Genomic DNA, 17,806 nt, shown 5'->3' with positions numbered 1-17,806 from the left:
TGAGTAGCGCTGTTGCCTCACATTAAGAAATTCCCCACAGTCCAAAGACATGTGCTACAGTATAGGTGAATTGGGTAAGCTAAATTGTCCGAAGTGTATGTGGGTATATGTCCTGGTCCTCTAGATTGCGGGTTGAGCATTGGGTTAACAACTCACCTCATAAAAACTAGATGCTACGAAACACCAGTATGGTGAGGCTAAATATCAACTTTGATATAAGTGGCCATGGGAGTAAGAGTAAGTAACTACTATGTATTTAAATTAATCATTTAAAACAATTGCATCGATTATGTACATACATGGTTTTATATTGTTCCTACCTGTATATTTAAAAAACTCTTGCATGTAATAAATTAATGTAGTTTATTCATCAATTTTTATATCTATGATTAAACCATGGCTCTAACCCATTACACTACTGTATCCCACATTAAAGTCACTATAAAATCAAAATGTAAATTTTCATAGCTTTTATCTATATGCAAAGCTCCACCAGTATGGATCAACAATTTTACTTACATCACTTTATCCTTTCAGAGTCACAGTATGATGGTAAATATTTGTAAATAGCACACAATGCACTATATAGGGTATACATGATTCAGTGTAAATATGTTTTCCCTTTGGGGTGAATAACATATGGTTTTGTGTTAGTGTCACGTGAACTGCTGCAGTGTTCACACAATCTGTTCACACAAATTACAGATAAAATCCAGGAAACCTTTTAGATTCGTTTGAATTTTTCACAGACTGCTGTATTTTAAAGTGATGTGGAAGAGATTAGGATAAAATCAGCTAAACAGGCTCAGCTTTACTGTTAGACTGTGACTGTCATAAACTGACAAATGTGGCTTTACCAATTTCACTGTCTCCGGGTGACAGTTTATAAACAAAAACAAACCCAGGCTCATTTGAAACACGTGCCACAGGCTACAATTATTATTATTATTTTATTTTATTTTTTTGCAAAACGTAAAATACATTACTTTAGTTACGTTTTGTTGCATGTTTTAGATGACAGATCCAGCAAAGGGCATGGTCTACATTTTTGTGAATCTGAAATATGTTACAGGGTGCGTTTTTTTATGGTACGTACTTTTTGTACACTTTTTGCAGGGCTTGTTGTACAGATCACCTAGTGAACCATATACTAAATTCTTCCATAAAACAAACCAATAGTGTTTTCAAAAGCAAACAGAAAAGAAAACTGCATTTGCACATAGGTTTACCTTGATTTTACATTGCTTTTATCTCTCTTTAAATTAGTACTGGGCCACACATGAAATGAAATCATTTATTATTTCAGTTTTTTTTTATTATCTGAGTCCAATTGATTTTTTATTTTGAAAAAATCTTTTATTTTGAAAAATAACCATTCTCTTGGTTACATCTCGGTCTCTTGAGTGCCAAAATTTAACCCATAAGCTAGCAAAATGAGTAAGAAACAGACATCATTTTCTTTGCGAAGAGGAAAAGGCCCAGTAAAGGACCCATAAACAGACAAGGAATGAATCTGCAACCCATAAAAACAAGGTAAAAACATCATCAGATATCATCAGGATGCCGCAGGTGCATCGCAAGTCATGTGACAAGAACTGACCAATCAAGTTCATGTTTTGCATGGAATATACACATTTCGGTAGACTAATTATCTCAGACAAACACTGCAGTTCTATTTAATAAAACTTGTGTCAGCGTAGCAAGCAATGTTTTGTCAGTTTGTCATCATCTGAGAAATGATGGTCGCCTAGCAGCCCCCCCCATCCCAAGATCCACCAAATTTATCATCCGCCAAAAAATATTTAGTTGCAGATTGCAGACACCGATAAGTAGTTTTATGGTATTTATTTGGTGTTGTGCAAAGAACTGCATGAAAATAATATATATATTTTTTTTTTTCATTCAAAATATATCCCCGTAAATGTAATTTTTGTGAAAAGGAACAAAAGTTGTTGCCATCATACTGCTCCGGAACGTTAATTTTGTCTAAAAACTGCAGTCAGAGCTATTTTTAAGTACATTTTTGAGGTTTCAGGCTAAAGTAAGTATTTGCAATGAGCCTGTATAGAACAAAACACTATTAGATATATTTAAAGGGTTACGAAACACCAAAACACATTTTTGAGCTGTTGACAGTCATATATGTGTCCCACACTGCTAAAAACACTATTAGGACACCTATATTTCACTAAAAAGTGTAAATTGGATCTTTTTGCATTATTTCAAGCAAATTCGCACTTCCGGTTTGAAATGAATTTTTGAAGCTGCGTCACGTTCATGACATAATAGCGTTGTATTCCAGCGTGCAGACTGGACGTCTGTGCCAGAGTGTGTCTTATTACGTCTTACAGTGTGATGCATTAATGCATGAGTAAGGCTTGGTTCAAACCAATCAGCGCGCTCTATTGTGCAACTTCATTAATATTCATTACTGTCACAGTGTTTAGACGACACTCACACCACGTTGTATAGGCAAAACAAGCATGAAGTGTTGCTTTTATAGTTTGCTGCAGTTAAGTTTCGTTTTCATTTTCTCTCTGTGAGAGCTCATCTGGAGTCACGTGTGGATTAACAGTGTACGCGACGCTTGACAACAATAACTTACGTGTCTAAGGAGGATTATTGTTTATCTGAGAGCTGTTCTCATCTGCAAACGCTGAGATCCGGATTCGCTTGTAGTATTCTCTTCATAAAGACGCGGCTCTAGTTGCTGGTGATTGTCCTGTCTCTACAGATTTGGTAAGTGAGCCACCAGTGCTCTTTGTTTATTCAAATTGTTCATATCGAACTAAGTTAACCATTGCACCGAGTGTAAACATGTTAGCACCACAACCAAACTTTAACCTCGTGTAGGGTTTTCACCGCATTTAGTGACCGGAATAAAGTTTCCGGGAAATGCAGAGTTTTTTTTCTCTCATTCGCCGTGCGGTATGAAACATTGCATGAAAAATACACGCTTACAGCAGTTCCTCGAATCAAATATCTTGTTTGTCGCGAGGGACATGAAGGAATTCCCTGAAAGAGACAAACTGCAGTTAAAGTCCACCATTTAATAATTTGGCAAATAATTCGACTACAGATGTCCATGTAGGTTAAACACCATCACTTTCTACCATGTGTGTGTGTATGTGTGTGTATTTTGACTCTGAAACTCGCGCGTGCCCAAATAGACACTCCCACACCATCCCACTTTTCTTCCTCCGACACTCCCCCTAAACAGAGCTGGACACGCCCACTTTTCTGACTTTTTCTAAAGTAGAGGTGTCGAAACACCCTGCTGAAACGAGGGGGTTTCATGGCCCTTCAAAAAGGAGCTTCTTGATGTGTCATGCCCTGTCTTCATCCAGCTGAAATAGCACTTTGCATAATGCTGTATAATAACACACTAGCTGTGTTCAAAACCACATACTTCCCAACAATATAGTATGTAAAAAGGAATTATTAATAGATCTATTATTTCCTAGAAATGTGCATCCAATGGACCTTTTACCATCCCAAGATGCCACACAAGATAATTCATGATTGGGAGTGAAGCAACACAACTGACGTGGGTAGGTCATGTGATAATGACTAATGGTGGATAAAGTATTTTAATTACATTGTCACAACTCATATTTTAGTGATTTTAGTGATTTTGTGGCACTAAGCAACACTAGCCATGGGGCCAAAAGTTTTAAAAAGCACCTTTTTTTTACTTAAATTCTAAGTTAATATTTAGCTGTTTTTTCTTACATCATTCAATCTCCTTTTCTACATTTTATCATAATGCAAAATAATAGTAACATGTAAAGCATAATTTATAAATATATTTGATTTCTTAAGGCGAATTCACAATTAAAAATAATAAATGAACAATGTTGTTTATAAAATAAATCTTTACTGGACCCTCACCATACAAAATATGATAGAAACAATGTGATATATAATTTATAATTATAAGTATCGTTTATACTTCTAAGTATTTATTTGGGGGTCTCAGATTTCCTGGGGCCTTAAGCGATCACTTAACTAGCTTACTGGTAAAATCCACTCCATGTTTACATAGAACAGGCGAGTCCAACTCGAGATTAGCTAGCCCAGGTGTGTCTGATTGGGGTTGGAACTAAACTTTGCAGGACACCGGCCCTCCAGGACCAAGTTTGGACACCACCGACATAGAACATACTTTTCTAACCATGGTGTAGTTATTTCAAATCCAGATTTGTTACCTACTTGAGTAGTGTGTGATTTCAAATGCAGCTAATAAATAATGTGTCATGTTTCAAGACACTACAGATGGACCTTTAATAACAACAAAATTGTTTCGCTATCCAGCACAAACTCTTACAATACCAAATTATTTTAACATAAGTAGGCTACTGTACATAGTATATTTTTATATTATTTACATCTTCAAAACAATTTTTTAATGGTAGGACTTTTATGTATGCAACCAGGACATTGTAAAATAAAGTGTTTTTTCCCCTTTCTTTTTCAATTCCAAGCATCATTACACCCATCATGACATCTTTTAAAATGTATGGTGGCAAATGTTGGTGGAGACAGAGAGGTTGGGTGCAGATAAGCACTGGTGGAGGAAGGAGAGGTTAATCCCCTGTTTAATCTGTAAGGGTATGGGAAGCTCTTATCTCAGTCTTTCTGCTGCCGTCACACACTTTCTGCTCAGCGCGGCTGACTGGCCGAGATCACTCAGCAGAGGGGCAGGGGAGGACTGACTGCCAACCCTCATGATAGAGCCTCCGCCTCAGCCAAGCCCCAGACCCCGACACCAACAACCACACCGCTGATGCTATCGACTGCCCTGCAGGCTAAAAGCATGGCTTTCTCCCTCGGGCTGCTTGTTTTTTTTAGTAGGAATGATGAGGGAGCACCTCTAGAGGCAGAAGACTCGCCATCAGCTCACTTATATATGGGCTCGAACACACACAAATCAAAGCAAAGAAATAAGCACCTGCCACTAGAAAATAAAGTGAGTGCTTTCTAAAACAGAAATGTGCAGCTTGTCGATTTAAAGCGTCCAGAATGTCACTTTCAGCTCATCTATTTAAAGATGCTTCATGGCCTCTAATGAACCTCCCTGTTCAAAGTGTTAATGGTAATGCACACAAAAGGGTTTTATTCTTTGCCTTTTATTCTGGAACAGGTGCTGCAGGATGCATTCATTTCCTCTGTGAGATAAAAAAAAAAAAAAAAAAGTTTGTGTTGGAAAGGAAATACTCAGTGGGTGGAAAAATGAGCCTGTATGCGCTGTGTACCTGTTCATTTGTTTTCATATAAGGCCAGCGTTCCACGCTGACATTAACCTTACAACTCTGATTAGTGGATGAGCATGAAATATGAGCGCACAGATGAGCAAGAGGGGGGTTTGGAAGAAGAAAAGGAAGAAATGAGAAGGAGATTGAAAAAAAGTGCACTTGCTTCTCTCATCAGGTTAATGCTGCATTTTGCCCAAGGAAGAAATGTCACATCAGCTTTCTCTGAAAAAAGTCTAGGCCATCTGCTTATTACCAATGTATGATTTTTAAAACTGTCTTTGTTGGTGTTTTTCCACTTGACCTTATATTGGAAACTCATAGATTAATGCCTTTAAAGACATCTAATTGGAAATAAATGCTGCTTTTCAGGATAGAGTAAATGTATATAAACAGAGATGACATAATTAACACTCTAAATGCAAGTAATGTCAATGTGTCAACGTAAATGAAATGGCATTAGTGAAATAAATAGTAGAAGAAAGAGTGTTTTAATTTAGAAAGGAACTTTTATTATTATTATTATTATTATTATTAGTAGTAGTAGTAGTAGTAGTAGTAGTAGTAGTAGTAGTAGTAGTAGTAGTAGTAGTAATTCTAACCAGACCTGACAGGTGACAGGTTATGGTTAAGTGTGCTTATCAAATTGCAAAAACTGGTTTGTATAGAGATATGAATACAAAATATTACGTTTTAAGGTGTAGAAAATGAATCCGTTGCTGGTATTTTGGAGCAGCTCTGTTCATAGAAAAGACACAAGCATGGTTTATAAATCTGTTTACAAAATATGCTCTGACTTTTTTTTAACCTGACCTCATTTACTCTATCTTGAACAAAAACTGATTACCCTTGGAAAGTAATCTAAACTGATTAAAGTAAGACGGTTATGCAATGTATAGATTTAGGGTTAAGGTTAAGGCATTTAAAGGGCACCTATTTTCCCCCCTTTTCAAGATTTAAGATAAGTCTTCTATTTCTCTAGAATATGTCTGTAAAGTTTCAGCTCAAAACACCCATCAGATTATTTGTTACAGCTTTCAGAATATTGGAATTTCTGCTCAGAACACTATGAAGCTGTTTTAGTTGCCTGTACCTTTAATGCTAGTTCTCCCCGCCCATCGTTCCAACATGCCTGTTCCCCACCTCCGCTGCGTCAGATAAACAGCACAGTGACAGAAATGTAGGAAGCAGATCTCACGTAACATTTGTGAGAAATACTACAGTAAGAAATTTCTTAATGATTATTTGATTTATATGTTGTGGAGTTAATGCGATAATGAGAATGATGAGACACATACAATGTTGTTACAAAGTTCACTCTTTTAAAAATGTTTTAAACTTGTTAAACTCATTCTTGGTCAAATTTGATGATGATTGATGATCGCAGAGAGCTGAGCAGATCTTTTAATTCCAGTTGTTTTGCGCATTGCCAGTCTTTTTGATTATACGCGTTACTACAGAGACATGTTAATACAAGGCTGTCAATCAATTCGATGGGTCACGTTGCAGTCGACCTCAAAAATGAGAGGGATTTGGAACCTATTTTAATGTCAGGAAATTTAAAAAAAGAGGCTTACTGTGTTTATAACAACCTACTATAATTGTGGACAAACTATACTGACATTTTCATCATAGATGCCCTTTCAAGTTAAAATCATATACAATACTAATTTATTAATGCATAAAAGTATAAACTTTATATAATATAGAATAACACAATTTAGATAATTTTATTGAATTTTTGGTATTTTTAACATAGCACATGATTTGAAAATACCAAAAAAAAAAATAATAATAATAAATTATAAAAATAAATAAATAATACATCTGTACATACAAATCTTATTTAGGTATTTTACTTATAAAAAAATACATTAGAATTTATAATCAATTCAATTGTAATTACAAGAATCAGCTTTTGTTACTAACTTGCAGTTTCCATAAATCTATGAATCCATAAAATATTTGTTATCCAACATTTAAACCATCCTAAACACTGGATACCTTTTAACTGTTGGGTTTCCTTCCAAATGTGAAATATCAATGCTTATTATCTTTAGGAAGCCTCTAGGTGCACAAACAAAAGTTTGGAAGGTCCACTTTAAACTTTAATGTGAATTTTAATAGTTTGTGCAACAAATCAAGCATTTAAGTGCAAATTCGAAATCTGCATACAAAACCCCAACAAATAAAGTGAGGAAGAATACTGAGGGGTTCCAAGCAAGCCACCTGCTTTGTGAAAAAAGCAAACGGCTGGTAAATCATGTTTGGATTTGGTTGGATGCTAATGAATTTTGATAATGAATTACTGGCTATGCTCAGTAGCTCAATTTAAATGGGTTGAGAAGATTGTTCCCAGTAACGCCAAAATGGCACAGTGTTAAATCCAAATGGGAAATGTTCCCTGAATCAATTCTCGCTACAACAAGGAACAATAAAATCTTCGCCTTACCCATATGGGAACCCTGACCTAAAGCTAAAAAAAATAAAAATAAAAACAGAATTCCTCCCCATTTAAATTACAAATATTCAGTAGGGTCACTACTCTCTTTATCAAAGCAATGAAAGATTTATGTACCTATTATGTGCATATGACTGACAATACACACCACATGTGCCATTAACATGCTGTGTTTTTCACAGCGGTCGCCCAGTTGGAGTTTTAAAGCTGGTCTCTAAAATTCTTCTGCATTCTTCAAGAGTCCTAGGCAATTTATAGCAGTTAACACACCCACAAAGGCTAATGGCTGACATATTAAGTGATCATAAGCTTTTAATGGCCATTAAGTCTCAAACACTTGGAGAGATCATCTATTTAAAATGAGCAGCTGAAAATAGCCTGAGCAGCTGTCATCTTGCCAATCCGCGAGATGGCTGTGAACCTCCAAGACCAACTCTTTTCAGTTTCCCCCCATTTTTCTAAATGAATACCAATAGAACAAAGCATCGCTTCTTGTTTGAAATAAAATGAACTACTAAAAATTCCATTAGGTTAAACTTTCACATGAATTTTTTTTTTTTTTTTTTTTTTTGACAGAAGTAGTCGAAGTTAGAGAATGTAGTAAGCTATAGAGGCCGTGGAACTAAAACAGATGCTAAAATGAGAATCATTAGTGTTAAACGGTGAGTTTAGATGGATGGTGGCGGCGAACATCTACTGGCAACCGAGCACTTGTTCCTGTCTCCTCCTGTGACAGAAAACTCTTCCTGCATCTCAAAGGGCTTCAGATGAAGAGACTCAAAGTGATCACACACCCACATAGTGTAAGTTCAGCACCCCCTACTAAGAGCTTGCTGGATTACTGTCTCTCGCTGATCACTACCCATCGCGCAATTCCACAGTCTTCAAAACTTCTGAATGGTAAATGTCTGAGATCGGAGACATTTCATTCAGCTGTGGTAATGCTTGCCTTTTCATACAGTATCTAGAACTTTGATTATGCTCATTTGCTACTCTTATTATAGATGCTGGAAGCAGTTGTCCTGCCTGATAATTGTGTAACAAGGATACTTTAGGATTCTTAGATGAAGAAAATATTCAACAGGACAGTATTGGACTTTCAGTAGTGACTATTAAACCACACTGAACTGAGCTAAACTGAACTGAACTTAACCTCTGAAAACTGAACTACACTGTTTCAATTTACTATGATCTTCTATGTGAAGCTGCTTTAACACAATATACATTGTAAAAGTGCTATATAAATAAAGGCGAGTTGAATTGAATTGAATATGTACTTGAAATATCATTATTTTGTAAAATTTTAAATGTCTTTCTCTTTTTATTAATTAAAATCCTCATCAATTAAAGTCTTCATTTAAAAAACATAAAAATAAAACTGACACCAAAAGGATTGCATAATGCGTAAATTGATAATTTCCCTATAACAATAAAAATAAATGAAATTAAGTCAGTTTTGTAAACTGTAAATTAATATTGTATGTCCTTATTTTAAGAAACAATTCACTCCAATAATCACAATTTTATCATCATTTAATAACATGGGCTAATTCTGAAAATAGCCTTAAATACAATTCTGGAGACTGTGAATTATGTAGGCAGAAGTACGCATGGCTGCATTTTGTTTTTTAATAATTATATTTTAGGCGTTTCCCCCTTTATTTCATAGAACAGTGGAGTTGAGACAGGAATACATGGGCAGCAGAGAGAGAGGGGAAGGATCGGCAAAAGACCTCGAGCCAGGAATCGAACTCGGGTCGCCTTGAGCACCTTAGTGCTATATGTTGGCACACTTTACCACTAGGCTTTTGGAGCCGACATGGCTGCATTTTGTTTTTTTAAAACGAACACTACGGGGAGGTTTGATGCTTTTCACACTTACCAGCTGACCGCTAAGTATGCACAGCTTTCCTGCTGTTATCAGTTTATACAGTTAGCTTGCCATGTACAATGGTGGACTTGAGACTCAGGGAGTACTACAATGACGGGGTTCAAATCCGATGAAGAGCAGTAAGACAAAAACAAAATAAAAAAACAAATACGTAAACAAGTAAATAACAGGGTGAGAGTGTGGCAAAAACTGAGGACGTAGTAAAAATCAGGCGAGGGCTTTTCATTTTCTGGAATTTTTTTAAAAACACTATTGGTTGGGTTTAGGAAAGGAAGAGGGTGGGTCAGGCGACGGTGGCTTATGGTGGATTTACGTGAGAACAGCAGGCACTCATGAGAGAAATTTAAGATCTGAAAAAGCATACACAGTGGTTTCTGGTGAATTTGCAAAAACAAAAACTGCAATTAAAATGTAGCTCCTGGAAAGTATTTGGCGCTCTCCAGAAATGTATACAGAGGAACATTTTCAGAATGAGCCTGGGTTGTCATTTATTCACCCTTGGCTTGTTTTAAACCTGACTTTTCTTCTCTTGAAAACAAAGGAAGATACTTTGAAGAAACCTGTAACCATTGACTTCCACAATATGTGCTTTCCCTGCTATGAATGTCAATGGTTACAGGTTTTCAACCTTCTTCAAATTGTCATCTTTTGTGTTTTATAGAATAAAAACAACAACAAAAACAAATCAAGGGTGAGTAAATGATGACAGTATTTTAAATTTTTGAATGAACTATTCCTTTATACCAATCCATAGATATCCAACATATTAACAGCATGAACTGACAATTATTACAAGTTAAGATATCTTAAAGCACACGTTCTCAAACAAAAACAAAATCTAATATTGCATAAGGTGGCACAGTCACTCAGTGGTTAGCACAATTGCCTCACAGCATAAAGGCCGCTGGTTTGAGTCTCTGCTGGACCAGCATTTCTATGTGGAGTTTGCATGCTTTCCCCATGTTCGCATGCGTTTTCTCTGGATGCTCCGGTTTCCCACACAGTCCATTCATGAGCTATTGAATAACTGAGTTGGCCGTAGTGTATGTGTGTGCATGCGGAAGTGTATGGGTGTTTCCCAGCCCTGGGTTGCAGCTGGAAGGGCATCCGCTGTGTAAAACATGCTGGATAAGTTGGCGCTTCATTCTGCTGTGGCGAGCCCTGAAGAATAAAGGGACTAAGCAGAAGAAAAATAAATAATATTGCATACACTGCAATATCTGTAATAAATGCAAGAGGAACAGTTAACTTACTTTGCTTAAACAGATGCATGAAATTACGAATAATGGTGCAGAGATCCAAACTCCACAGGATGATTTTCTTTAATTTAAAGTCTATTTGTTTCCTCAAGCTTGCATTTTCCATGCTTGTGTGATACAACATTGTTGCTATTACACACATAAGTATTATTACACCCATCATAATCGATTATTAAATCTCATAATCAATGCTTTTTATACCTCCCAACAGCAAAACTGGCTGCATTTCAGGCCAAAGCAGCATTTTTCTGACTCATTTGCCATTAGTATCTGTTAGAGAGACCTGCTCCGCACCAGCGGGGATTCAGAGGCAGACAGAAGCCGTTCAGACAGCCATACGAGGAGCACATCTTGTGACTTTCAGCTGTCAATATGCTTACTTTCCTGGATCAATTCATTTCCTTTTTCTTGGCCACTTCACACATTTCATCAAGCCTCATTTTAAATGCCAGTGGTTTCATTGATTTCCAATAGGGTGACTCATGTCTGTTGGCCAGAGCCGGGGCAGGGAAATTTTAACATTCACTCCCAACACACTCCATTGCACTCAGATATGCCGCAACTGTACACAGCTCAAGCGAGAGGGCTACAAAATGTGTTTAATTCAACCGTTACACGCTGTCTGATATCAAAAATATCCCACAGACCACCTCAGGAAAATCAGACGCCTGAGTGTGAAGGAGCTTCGACCTTTCTTGGTGTTCTAATATCTTTTCCTGTCAATGAAACGATGCCCTTCAACCTCCCGGAGCTGTCGGATGGAGTGGACACCATAAGACGTGTGGAGTGCTGGGTCAATCTCTTGACAAGTGCTCGACATAGAAGCGCACCCAACAGCACTCGGAGCACAGGCTCTGTCCAGGGGACATACTTGCATGTCACATCGTATCACATCATGTAGGAAGTAGGAGAAGGTCAGTCAGTGCGAGAGCGCCTCAATGCAAGTCTCCCAGCTAATGGGGGGAGGAGGGAAGGGGGTGCTGCCACTGGACTAAGCCAAAACAATCAGTCCCTTGATGATTAGAGAGTGTGAAAATAGCCCTCAGATCGCACCCTGAATCCATCAAACCCTTAGCGGGGAGATTTTGTGTCGCCGCTGCCGCTGCTAGCAGACAGACAAAGCTGCCCACACCATTAGTGTAATTGTCAGATTGAAAGCTTTAGCGTAATTGGCCGGCTGGCTACTAATCTCCAAGAGAGTCATCAGAGCTGCTGATTAATGTGTCATGGTCAAATGTCGCCATGCACGATGAAGATGGGAAGCATGGTTTTGATGCGGCATCCATGGCAACTCACCAGTGTTCAGCTGGTTTATCTTATTGTCAGATCTTTCTGAACCCACTGATTTGAATCATGTGCTGGTCATATGCTGTTCATTTCTGTACTGTATACGCCCTCTTACAATTATAGGCTGTGCTGATACAGTCATAGATTTATAATGTACACTATGGCCTATATTATATACTGTATAATGCTCCAATTAAAATCAAACATGGTCATAAAAATCAACAAATACAGAGGATTTTAGCAGCATTTAACATATAACGACGACAATACTGTATGTGTTAATAAAGCAGTGATTCCCAATCTTTTTTTGCCCCTTTTCTCCTGGAAAATATTGTAAGGCCCCTCTCCACAGTTAATATTATCGTTCATATGAGTTTGCAGTAATGATGACAAAACATGCTGTTTTCAAACAAACGGTATGTTTATTACTATATCTAGATATGTTTATGCACAAATAATCCGCTTGTTAAGTGGTGACATATGTAATACTGTTTCCGGGTCCAAGGGACCGGGTCCATTCATTTAAGTTGAGAAATCATTCGTTTATGATCACGTTTTATTCCTTTCACACATTAAAGTTAATTTTACATAAAGTCATAGTGTACACAACAATCTCTGGGCTTGCTGCATAACAAATACCAACATTTTTACAATTTATAAAGAAATTAATCTCTTTCTAGCCATCGGATATTAGGCATGGACATATATATTGCGATCGTGATTTTCGAAAGCATTAAATCGCTTTGTAAATGTTTATAATTACCATTTCATTGGTCTCCCCATTCAGTTGAATAGAGCGCTTAGACCCGGAAGCCGCTTCGCGTGACGTCACACTTAACAAGCAGATAGCCTAATGTAAAATATAAAAAGCAAAACATCAGTAGGCCATTTGTAACTGTAAAACGTAAGCCTTTGGGCCCATTGGTCGTATTTGAAATTCAATAACAAAAATATCCATTTTCAAACTGGTGTATGAGGGACAATAAAATATAGGCTATTACAATTTAATACTTGCATGTTATTTGTTATGCTCTATCTATTAGTGTGAGAATTACTTTTTTGTGGAGGATGGAGGATATCCCATTTCTCCATTTTTGGTCAGCTAGGGCAGTGGTCCTCAACCTTTTTATTACCGCGGATTATACCACAGACCGAGTGGGTGTTCTGTGTTTCATAGGTGACCATCAACTATTTTCTCAGAGAATAACAAGCTGACAAAACATCGCTGTAGCTCTGACACAAGTTTTATTCATGGAGAAAATTACAAAGCACTGCAGTGTTTAGGAGTTCTGTGTTTGTCTACCGAAATGTGAATATTCCATACAAGCTGAAGCTGGTCGGTCAATTCTTGTCACGTGACTTGCGGTGGGTTCGCAGGGGTTCACTGGCACGCAAGTCGCACACCTCCATTGGAAACAACAAAGTTGTATAAACTTAAATACGCGATATGCGAACGGCCCTTAAAAGGCCGCCGTCATTTGCAATCTCCATCTGTTGTTATTCTTCCACAGCCATGGTGGATTCACCTGTTTTGTTGACAAATGGTTTGCGAATCCATACCTTGGCAGTTCCTGGGTTTTTCACTGGGCCTTTTCTCCTTAGCAAAGGAACTTTCCAAAGACGTCTGATAATAAACTTGACGACTCTTAGAAACTCTTAGAAAATAAATAAAACTAATTAATGATTTTTTTGCGTGGCCCAGTACCAATTGATAAAATGAACTAAGGCAATATGATATTTCTTCTAATTGTCCACTGCTAAGAAATTTTTAAAATATGAGGCCGGGACCCCCTGTTGGGAACCGTGGTGTTAAAGCACATATTCTCCAAAAACACATTCATTTACATTAAACACAAATTCCATAACAAAATAAACAAAGAATTGTAACTTACTTTGTTTTGATTTACTTTTTCATCTAAACCCTGCAGAATAACTTTCCTTCATTCTCACTGATTCATGCTAATCTCAGCTCTTTCTGTACTGAAGTTGCTCATTTTAAATGCCTATCTTAATGTTGGTCATTTCCTATTGCTGTGCATGAGTTCTTATGCTGTGTTCACACTAGATGCGGCACGCGTGAATAAATCATGCTATTAGCATGTAGACGTGGGAACTTTTTGAATTTACTCTCTTTATTCGCACATCAAATTCACTTCACAATAGATTCGTGTCATGAGTGAGACTTCTGTATGCCCGGTGACTCTAGCTTCATTGCTAAATAGCTAACATAGATTTTATTGAGCCAATAACTGTGTTTACGTGCTTTAGGAGGGCTGAAAATCAGCGTATTTTCGTTCGGCATAAAGTCTGAGTCGACTAGATCATTTCAGAGGTGCACCCAGCTTTGTGCATTCATCAACTCCTGCAGAAACTGTACCTGAATGATGGAAGCTTTCAGCGATACTTCAGACTAAGCCCAGCAACTGTTTTCCGGTGTTGGCAAGAGGATTTCCCCTTGAAACAGCAACAACAGGAACTACGTCATAATTATGCCCCTACAAGAGCAAGCTCCTGATTGATTAACGCGGTGCGAATGCCTGCTGAAGTTCAGATTTTCTAACTCGCACAAAATGCTCAACTCCCTTTGATTTATTTACACGAATCGCGTCATTCGTGCCGCCTTATTCACGTGAATCGTACAGGATGTTTATTTGTGTCTTTGCAATGACTTAACATGCAAATCACTCATGCTTGATGCTTCTTCCGCGTCTTCCTGCTATAGGTGGAGTGAAAAGACAGTGATAGAGAAAATTCGGTGTTAATGTTTTGTTGTAAACAAAAACTGAACTTGCATTCTAGTCCTATCATAATAAATAATTACACTGTAACAATGACACCTTAAAATAAAGTAAACAACCTAACTTTGTAGACAACGCATAAACTGGGTAATAATAACTAGATTAACAACTCATTTGACAACTTAGTGATGGGTAAATATTGGAGAGAACACATGCTGGGTTGCTTATTTTTAAATGTAAGAAGTATTAAAAATGTATGTATTGCTTGCTGATAATTATTTAAACACTTGCTTTATGGATAAAAAATATTATTTTTATGCAAGTTTCAAGTTTTGTACAGTCCTGCGTATAGCCTTGAACATATGTTCTTACTGCATTGAATGAATGCTCTGATACTGCAGTTGACCTTTGTTGACTGGCTCGATTTCCAGTAATTTGGTGGCCTTTGCCATGCTAAGACCTCTGTTTATAACATGATGGACAGTTACGACCTGGATTTCATTTGACACGATGGTTTCCTGCCCTCTGCCTTCATCTCTATCATGCCCACTTCTCTGACCTCTCTGATAGAACTCTTGTACAAAATAGCCATTGACTGGCTCCTCTCCATAGAAGTGTCACACTCTTGAAGAATAAGGTGAACAGCTATAGTACAATTTGAGATAAACAGGAGAACAAGGATTTACCAGACCCTACTTCTGATGCTAAAAATGCAGTAATATAGATCAAATAGTGATGCAGTTTCTTAACTGCGCAATGGAACTAATATAAAAGGTGCATATTGGTGCCTTGATGTTATATATACCACCCAAGTGATACCTTTTCTTATTTCCCTAAGGTATTGTGGGCCCATTAGGACTTTCCATTCATCTCTGGAACAGAATAAAGTTATATTTTTCATTTATAATTTTTTTATCAATTTACAAAATAATGGCAATGTAACCAAAATTTAAATCACATAATTAAAATCTACTGGAGGAAAACATAGAAAATAATAATAAAGAATTACCAACCACATTGTAAAACCTGAGTCAACATCACTAAATAAAATAAGTAAGTTCAACTTGGAAGTTTAACTTAGAAGTTTTTAAAAGGTTACTTTGACTCAATGAAAAAGAGTTATTGTAACTCATGAACGGATTATATTAAGCAGAACTCAAAATGAATGAGTTATGAATAGATATATGATATTTCTTTTAAAACTAGAAGCAATATCAAACCATTTGAGAAGCCATAAAGTTGTTTGGATTTAATTTGTTGAACTTGAAATGTTTAAGTTACTAATACTCTAAACGTTTGACAACACAAATGATCAACACAAATAATATATGTGAATAAGACTCTATATATAGTAATAGTCATATAGTTTACAGTACTCAAACCATATTGTTTCAAAACTTAAATGGTTTGCTGCAGTTGGTTTCCTCAAACAGTTTGAGTTAACTTTACTTATCGGGTTATACTGTGTAGAAACAAAACAAATACACTACAGTTATGGTAATTAAAACATGTTTAGGCTTTTGTTTACCATTTTTGGTGACCATTGGTCATATGTGATCATATGTTAATAAAAATACAACCTCTTGGACCATTATTTAAACTATTTGTTTCATATTTTACATTATTTTACAGGGTTTGGAATGGCATGAGGGTGGCCATACTTTAAGTTATGATCCAAGCAAGTAAAACCTTTATCAAATTTCATCTGAATTTTAAAAAGCAGCAGTTATTCACTCACACTTAATGAGACATAATGGGTCTAGAGACAACTTTCATGAGCAAGTCACTGCAAGAATGTATGACCCATGCCATGCAATAAAAAAAGCCATGAACTCACACCAGTGAGAAACGTTCATAAATTCAGTGTTAAAGGGATAGTTAAAGGAATTTGCTGTTAATTTAGTCAATCTTTAAAATGTGCAGGTTGGTTATTTATTTTTTCTTTAGTAGAACATTCCTGATTATTTTAAATTGTAAAAAAAATAATACAATAATAATAAATAATAATACTAAATAATAATAATAATAATATTAATAATAATAATAATAATAATTGTTTTATTATTATTTTATATTATTATTTATTTTATTTTATTATTTTTTATTGAAATTTATTTTGTTTCATTAATTATTATTATTATTTTTATTTATTTTTTATTTTATGGAATGGAATTTAATCTACCCACTAGACTAATATAGCAATACACAATAGCACTCAAAGTGCCAACACATCACAGTTTCACCAAAGTTTTAGCCAAACACTTTCTTTAATGTACTACAAAAGAAAAAAGTAACCCAAATATTAGAAGTGGAGGAACAGCAATTTTTTTTTTTTCTGGGTGACCTATTCCTTTAATCCTTCTTAGTCTTTAACTGACCTTCTGAAAATTACACTCATGTAATGCAAACACCAAAGTGATGTGCCTGCAGAACAATGCGTACGCTCATATCTGAAGTCTCAAATTGTTCTGACTGATAAATTATGCACCCGAACAACAAAGCACCTGTCAAGTCAATGTGAAATTCCCCGTAGACAGTTTTAGCTTACCTATGCACCTGCTATGACCACTCAGGTGACACTGATGATGCCCTGAAGATGTGGAGATCAAGGCAAAACTGGTCACGGTCTCGACTATAAAAAGCAACGGCGTTAACAACACCTTGCTCTTGTCAGCAGAAAGCGACCAATCCTAACACTAACATTAGCAAACCCAGCAGTCTGACTGAAAGCATTTCCAGGCTGGATGGAGCTTTCTCTCCGAGTCAGCTGCTTCATGTTATGATATGTTTTGGGATTAATTTTTGCGCAAGGTAAAAACTATGAGTTGATGATGTGGAGGAACGAGCGCTGCTGCTGTAGCTGATAAATTATTATTGATTTTACAATCATAAACAGCAGGCAGAGGGATCGGAGAATG

The 17,806-nt window shown here is 36.6% G+C and overlaps 1 protein-coding gene and 1 long non-coding RNA gene across 2 annotated transcripts in view; one reads left to right on the top strand and one right to left on the bottom strand.

Moving 5' to 3' along the window:
- Positions 1–17,806, bottom strand: part of asic4a (acid sensing ion channel subunit family member 4a) — a 189,232-nt gene that overhangs the window by 82,226 nt on the left and 89,200 nt on the right.
- LOC147835253 (uncharacterized) lies at positions 966–5,425 on the top strand. The gene is made up of 3 exons (XR_015500152.1): positions 966–1,965; positions 2,036–2,097; positions 3,312–5,425. It is a non-coding gene; the product is annotated as an uncharacterized LOC147835253 (long non-coding RNA).

This window comes from Danio rerio, chromosome 9, assembly GCF_052040795.2.
Source record: "Danio rerio strain M-AB ecotype USA chromosome 9, GRCz13ab, whole genome shotgun sequence".
Lineage (NCBI taxonomy): Eukaryota > Metazoa > Chordata > Actinopteri > Cypriniformes > Danionidae > Danio > Danio rerio.
This window is presented reverse-complemented; position numbering and strand designations above follow the sequence as displayed.